Genomic DNA, 8,046 nt, shown 5'->3' with positions numbered 1-8,046 from the left:
TGGGCGTCACGAGTGTGCTAATCCTTCCTCGTACGTAACGAACTCCCGAACTCATTTTCTGATTCTCGTAGACCAAAAATTATCGTTTTAGTAAATCTTAACTTTTATTAAAATGATTAATTTAAGGTGACCCGATCATACCTCATCAAAAAAGATTGGTGGTGACTCCCGTTTTTTTCGTTTTCGTTTCCAAAATCCAAGTTGATTCCCGTTTTTTTTAAATGGTTTCGACAATGTTTAAAGTTATTTCATAAAAAAAAAACTTAAATTGTAGAAGAGAAAAGAAAGGAACATAAAGCTTTCTGTTTGTGTAGGTAGTGCAAAAGCCATATAACAACAATTTTATCACCCATTGACTTAAATAAAAATTTTCGAATAGTTTGATAATCATTTTGTAACATTTTGAAGTTGAGTATCAAAACGTAAGTTTATTAATAGTTTAGTAATCTTGGGTGTACCCACCCTTATTTTTATAAAGTAAATTATATTATTACGAGAGTGCTTTTATTTTTAGTTTTTATATTTTTATTAATTAATAAAGATTTATCGCTGATGATATTTGAACCAAGAACACTATACATAATCAAACTTTTAATTTTATAGTTGCAACCAAAACATCATTTAATTTTTATATGATTTTTTAATAAATATATTTATTATATTTTCTATGTCGCATTTTGGATGATTTAATTATAAAATCACTAACATCAAATTAGATTCGTCCATGAATGAAAGAGAAATTATTTTATGAACCTTTCCCACCACATAATCTATGGTCATTTTTTAATTATTTAATGACATTTCTGCAATTAATATATAAATTTGGTATTTTTTTTTACCTTTAACCTTGAATTTCGAACCTTGTATCTTAAATCTTAAACCCCAAATCTAAAGCCCAAACTCAAAATTGCAAGTGCATAACCAATATAAGCTATAATCGAATTCGATACAAATAACTGGACACACCCTCAGCCGGAGTCGGGTGCTAGGAACATCGGCAATGCATTCAGGTCTAATGGGATAAAATGCATGTAACTCTTCTGTTCCGGCAGTCGTACCGAACATATCAGTTATTGCAGTCCAACCAACCATCTAAAATCAGTTGTCCTAAATTTCATTTATTGCCTCTTAAACACACAATCAAATTGAATTACATTCAAACAAGATGAATACACAGAAAAAAACTATGAACATTTGAACATGTAATCAACTAAAAAACATAATTGCAAGAAATTTTAACATTTGAATGTCAGATAAGTTTCATTCATTGCCTTAAAAACCCAGAAGCCTCTTTGAAACATATCATTAGATTATCAATGGTGGTGGGTTCAAATATTTCCTCAAAATTCAAATGCAAGGAAACGCAATTACTTGGTAGAGATGAATTTCAAATAAAGGGGGCAATTTTGTGCTGACATTCGTCTATAGAAGCTTCTTCGACATTCGTCTATAGAAGCTTCTTCTTCTTTCAGACTAAGATGGAAATAGAACAAGGTAATGTAAGAACGAAGCGGAGAAAATACTGGTAATTTAGACAAGAAAAACCAAAAAGGCTTCTTGATTTTAAACGACAGACTGTTGTAAAGACATTAGTCAATACACGTGTTTCAAGTCTTCTTTTTTTTCCTCCCCAAATATTTGTCTTCTAGTTTTATTATTTCTCAAAATATTACTGTTTATTTTTATGGCTTAATATATGTTTTGGAACACGGGTTTATCATTATTTTTTAATATGATATTTATGTTTTTTTTAGCTCAATTAGTAATTATATTTGATAAAAGATATCTTGATATTTAAAAGATAATAGTATTAATATTTTTTAATGTTTAATTCGGGTTTTATGATTGTTTTAATAAAAGTTAATTGCTAATATTATTAGGTGTTGGACCTAATTTTACCTAGCCCAAGACTCATTTACATCTAAAACACAGACCCAAACAATTAAACCCAATACAAGCCCATTACCCAAGATCTAACAGAACACAAAAGAAAAAGGAGGAAGCAAAACCCTAGCACCACTTCTCAGCGCCGCAAGCCTCGAGTCCGAGTGCCGCACGTCTCGCATCTCCGAGTCATGTACTCGTCTACCTCCGAGATATCTGCGATTACACCTATGAAGAGAGGCCGAACATTCGGCCACCAAAACGGTTGTAAAAAGGCTTTAAAAGCCGAGAACACAAATGTAAAAGGGGAATTTTTTTCTTTACGAAATCAGGAGAGAAATACATAAAAGAAAGAAAGATAGCAAGTTTTTTTGAAACGGAACTTCCATACATTTGAATAAGGTGATTATAGTCCTCCTATTTCAAGTTTTTTTTTTATTTTATCGCGGATCTTTTTTCCTTCCTTTTTGAAATACAACAGAGTTTTTAAAAGGGATTTTAGAAAGGATTGGAGAGACCTTACCTGGCTCTCTCTCCGGCCGCCGTCGCGGCGCGCATGTGGAGGAGTTGCAATGATGGGCGTGGTCACCGGCCCTAGCAAATGGAAGAAGGGTGAAAGCTCATTTATTTTCTTTTCAATTTCGGCAAATGGGAATGGGGGGTCTTTAATTTTGGTTTTAGAATATGGCAGACAACATCATTTTTTTGGTTTTAATTACAAAGAGAATAGCGCCACTTCATTTTTTGGTTTTATTGCGCATTAGGTCCTCCCCTGTTGCGTGGTCGTTTGATTGAGCCTTTTCTGTGTTTATTATGTTTTTTTAATTTTGTCCCAGACATTTACGCGCCTTTTCATTTTAATCCCGTTTTAAACGCTGTACACTGGGAGAGGGGGATTTTTGCTATTCTGATCCCCCTTGTTCGCATGCGCGCCCAATACAGTCCACCGCCTCTTTTTTATTGCGATTTCACCCCCAAAATCTTTGTTTTTAATTTAATTAAGCCCTATTTCGATTATTTTTTTGATAGTTTATCATCAAATTAATTATTTTTTTGGGGTATTATTATTCTTTATTTTATTATTACTACTTTATCATATTATACTATTAATTTTAATACTTTTTTTCCTACTATTTATTATGCTATTTTTATTATACTATTATTTATTATACTTATATATTATTTGTATTTTTTTTTGTTTTTCTAATAATCTTTTTTGTATTATTTATTTTAAATTATTTTTTATATATATATTTTATTAAAAAATTAATTATTTTAAATATAGTTTATTTCATTTATTACATTTTTTTGTATCATTTTTACTATTTACTACTACTTTTTTACTATTATTATATATATATTTTTACTGAATTTTTTTAAAATATAATTATTAACAGACCTACTATATTATTTTTATTAATATTTTTATAAACTATTTTTTTCGGATATTATTTATATACTAAATTATTATTTATTAATTCTCACCGTCACTAATTTACTGTAGTTATTATTTTTATCACTATATATATATCATCATTGGACGTATTATTTTCACTTCTATTATGCATTTTCGCATCGTTAATATTTTTATTGCTATGTTTGTTATGTTATTATATTTATTACTATTGTTTTAATTATTGTTGATTTTCCTTACATTTATTATGTTCTAGGTATTAATATATACACTGTCAAGTTTATTATTATATTGCTATTTTCATATTGCATGTTATTATTTTTTTGTTAAGTTTCAACCGCCCCAAATTCATTTTTATTCAAAGATTTATCCTCGATTGTTTTCAAAATAAAGGCAGTATTCGATATTTGGGATCCTCGGGAGGATTGTGCCCTAACTTACTGGGTTCTAATTTTCCTCGTTGAACCTAAATAATCGAGTACCCTTCTTAAAACTAATTGTACGAGAGTCAAATAAAAACCTATTCTTGAAATTCGGGACGTTGCACCCTAACTTACTGGGTGTGGCATCGCGTTATATTGAGGATAGTGATTTCCAAAATCAAGGCAACCTTCGTTATTTGGGAGTTCTGAGAGATTGAGCTCTAACTTACTGAGTTCTAATTTTTCATGAGTCTCGGAGGACCGAATATCCTTCTCTTGAACCTTCATACATGAATTTTAAAAATCGAAGACCAACTTAGTCCCGAAGGTCTGAAATGTTAGACCCTAACGTACTGGGTATGGCATTCTCTCCTTCGAAATGAGTAGATCTTCACATTTTATTCGAATAATTTCGATTTTCTTTCAAATAAAAGGACCGTACTCTAAAATCTTTTCAAATTTCGACATCAAGTCATCAACTAATCAAATAGGTACCAATTTTTGGGCGTTACGAGGGTGCTAATCCTTCCTCATACGTAACCGACTCCCGAGTCCATTTTTTCAAACTTAGCAGACCAAAAAGAATTATTGTTTTAATAGGCCCAAATGTTTTATTAAAACGATTGATTTTAAGGTGGCCCAATCTCACATTGGAAAAGATTGGTTGCGACTCCATTTATATTTTTAAAGTCGATCCACGTTTTTCAAAACTTAAAAATGGTTTCGACAACTTGGCGACTCCGCTGGGGACCAATAAGAGAGTCAAGCCGCGATTTGATTACTTTTTGTCTTTTGTCGAAAGTTGAATTTGGTTTTGAGTCTACGATCCTCTTATTGCATTTCATCTGTTTGGTGTTATGTTTTTTTTCGGCATTTTTTTTCCAAAGTTCTTTCATATCTTCTGTTATTGCATTGCATGATCATTGTGGTCACACCTCTTAAGTGGGAGTGAGAAGCTATTTTCTTCGTGAGGTTTTCACCTTCGTGGAGGATAGTGGATCACTTTCGGGATACATCCGTACCTATGTTTTCGTGAGGTTTTTACCTCCGTGCAACCATAGGGAAATGTATCCCCCTAAACTGAACTCAGTCTATATGAGCCTATAATGGGTGAGGATCGAGGAATCTGCGGGTTCAGGTACCTCAACTCTAGAACCAAACCACATATAGAGGAACCATAAGGGTCTACCTTTGGAAGAACTACGCTAAACCCTAGTGATTACCCCCAATAAGTGCTTGTTTCTATTGTCTTTACTTTGAGTTATGTTTCTGATATATGATACTAACTTGCTGTGTTTTGTTTTTTCCATATTTGCATGTCATTCCACATTTAAAAGGTGTCAATTCGTGTTCAATTTTCTGAATTAGAAAGCTCGTCATGGGGGACAAATTCCTTGATAAAGTAGAAAATAATGCGGCTGTCCATGAATGGTCAGAGATAACACAATTAGAGAAGGGAGACAGCCTAGCCGAGGGACACAAATCTGAGTTATGAGATTACACTCGCATTAGCGTGACTCAAAATAATCATCAGGAATTGAAGGAGATATGGGATCAGTGGGATGATGAGGCTAAACAGTTGTTCTACTGCAACTATGGAGATCTATCGTACCTACTTGATATCAAAATAGACAAACACTTGTTCCGGGCCCTTGCTCAGTATTGGAACCTTGCATATAGCTGCTTCACGTTTGGGAGGGTGGATTTAGCACCCACGGTAGAGGAGTATACAACTTTATTAAATTATCCGAAGGTTCAAGTCGATAAGGCCTATTCGAAAGCTGCTTATGTTCCAGCATTTTGGAAGAAGCTAATGAATATTACTGGAATGAGCGAACAGTGGGTTATGGCAAGGATCAAGCAGAAAGGGGAGTGCAAGTGTATCCCGTGGAAGAATTTGCGAGAATCCTAGCACATCCTGATATGAAGAAGAAAGTTGACATTTTTGCCTTGAATATCTACGGGTTGATGCTCTTCCCTAGGGTATTGGGATATGTTGATGAGGCGGTCATGGATCTATTCGACCGACTTGACAAGGGAGTCACCCCAGTTCCTACAATTTTAGCTGAGACATTCAGGTCCTTGAAAGCGTGTAGAAGGATTGGCGAGGGCAGATTTATAGGGTGTGCACAGTTATTGCTAGTATGGTTTCACAGTCATTTTTGGAAGATAGACAAAGGTCATTATCGAGCTTTCTTTAAGAATTATTCCACATTAAAGGAGATATCAGCTACACCCAGAAAAGATGACATATCGGAAGAAAATTGGATCGCGCTCCGGCGGAATCTCCAGGGAGAGGACATTGAGTGGAAAGCACATTGGTGGATGCCTAACAAAATTCTTTTTCAATGTAGGAGTTTCGATTGGGTCCCTTTGCTTGGGATTTGGGGAGCCATTGGATATGCTCCCTTGCTCGTGCTTAGGCAATATACAGCAAGACAGTTCATACCGGTAACCCATGGGCTTGCTCAATGCTAATTTTCGTATAAGGGAGACTACAAGAAAAGGGTTAAAGAGATTTCTAATGCTTGGAATCAGACTCATCGAATGGAAGGGTTGGCTGCAGATTTGATGACGACCCCTGAGTATGATGGATGGTTGAGTAGACGAGTTAACGACAATATCCCTGGGTTGAGTTTAGAGGTTGCTCAACTGATAAAGGAGTATTTACGAATAGTTCCCTTCGAATTGGAAATTATAAAACAGGATTTTGAGAAGAGAAGTTCAGAGTTGGGGAAAAAGATAAAGCAACTCGAAGAGGAGAAGGTATATCTAAAATTGGACATTGACGTCCAGAAATTAGACGCCGAGAAACTAAGAAAGGGGAAAAGGAAAGTTGAAGAAGACTTGGACAGTCTGAAGAATGATTACAAGGAGCTGCATATGTCGATGAGAACTGCCGGGTTGGGAAAAACATCGAAGTAATGGCAACAAGAAATCCAAGAAGAAAAGTCTAAGGCCGATCAATGGAAGAGGAGGTTTTGTGATGCTCGAGCACGAGAGGAAGCCTTGAAAAGAACTACATCAGATAGTCAAAGCGAAAATGAAATGTTAAGAGCTTGAATAACAGAGTTAGAAAAGGCATTGTATCACATCGTAGTCGCAACTCTGTAATGGAATTAAAGGCTAGCTTAAGTGAAATCGAGAATCTGAAGAGGAAGATAGAAGAACTTGGGGCTGCGCTACAGGATTGTGAACACCAAATTGAATCACTAGAATCAAATAGTGAGCAACTGGAGGAGCAACTTCATCGGTCTCAGAATAAGGTTCGAGATAGAGATCACCTCATGGGAGAAGCTATAGTTTAGATTCGAGAAGTGGCGGAACATTTACAAATCCTGGCAGTCCAAGCTGATGTGTTGAGTGTAAGGTATGAGTCAGTGTCGAACCGAGGTCAAGAGCTGGCAGAACTTCTTAAAAAAGTTAGAGCTCTAGGCATAAGGGCTAGGCCGTATATGTAGTCTATTTTTATGTAAAGGATTTTGTCTTTTAATAAAGTTATTCTAAATAACATTGAATCAAATTTACACCTTTTTTTATTCATATCATGCATTTGCATTGCATTGCATTGCATTGCATAACATCATATACACAAAAGAACCCTATTAATTAGCAGTCATTTATCTAGTTACCCAGGAACACCGGTACTACACACGAAGGAAAACAAATGATATGGATCAGAGGTTTGAGCAAATGCAAAAGGAGATGCAAGAGCAACTGCAAGCTCAGATGCAAGAGCAGCTGGCTAAAATCCAGCAGGAAATGAGAGACCAAATGCTGGAGTCCCAGAGAAACATGCTGAAATCACAAAACAACATGATAAGCCAGCTGACAAAGCTGTTTAAAGGAGGATCTGACAAAGGAAAAGGCCTTATGGTGGACACGGGAAATGACAATGAGGATTCTGCTTGTCCTACAAGTTTTGTGCCAGTGAACATGCAAACACAACCACCAATGGTGTTTGTTAATGTCCAACCTCTTTATCAAACTGGTACCTCGGCACCAGTAAACTTCTTAGTAGGATCGAACACCAACCTTGGAGATAATCTGGCAAACCCTCAGGTCCTTGACTTCAACGACGCAGCAGAGGTGGAAAAGACAAAGGCTGAGGTCCCAAAATGATTTGAGGATCGATGCAAATGGCTGGAGGAAAAGTTCAAGGAGTTAGAGAATACTGATCATTACTGCGGAATCGATACAAAGGAACTGAGTTTGGTCTCGGACTTAGTACTTCTCCCGAAGTTTAAAATGCTGGAGTTTGAAAGATATAACGGAACCAGCTGCCCTGAGGCTCACATTACGATGTTTTGTCGAAGGATAACAGGG

At 35.5% G+C, this 8,046-nt stretch overlaps 1 long non-coding RNA gene across 1 annotated transcript; it reads right to left on the bottom strand.

The window, feature by feature from the left end:
• Positions 1-1,249: 1,249 nt before the first annotated feature.
• LOC121204685 (uncharacterized) lies at positions 1,250-2,864 on the bottom strand. Its single transcript, XR_005899871.1, has 2 exons — positions 2,408-2,864; positions 1,250-2,112 (listed from the first exon to the last, which is right to left on the bottom strand). It is a non-coding gene; the product is annotated as an uncharacterized lncRNA (long non-coding RNA).
• Between the last annotated feature and the right edge of the window lie 5,182 nt (positions 2,865-8,046).

The sequence above is a fragment of the Gossypium hirsutum genome, chromosome A08 (assembly GCF_007990345.1).
Source record: "Gossypium hirsutum isolate 1008001.06 chromosome A08, Gossypium_hirsutum_v2.1, whole genome shotgun sequence".
NCBI classification, from domain to species: Eukaryota; Viridiplantae; Streptophyta; class Magnoliopsida; order Malvales; family Malvaceae; genus Gossypium; species Gossypium hirsutum.
This window is presented reverse-complemented; position numbering and strand designations above follow the sequence as displayed.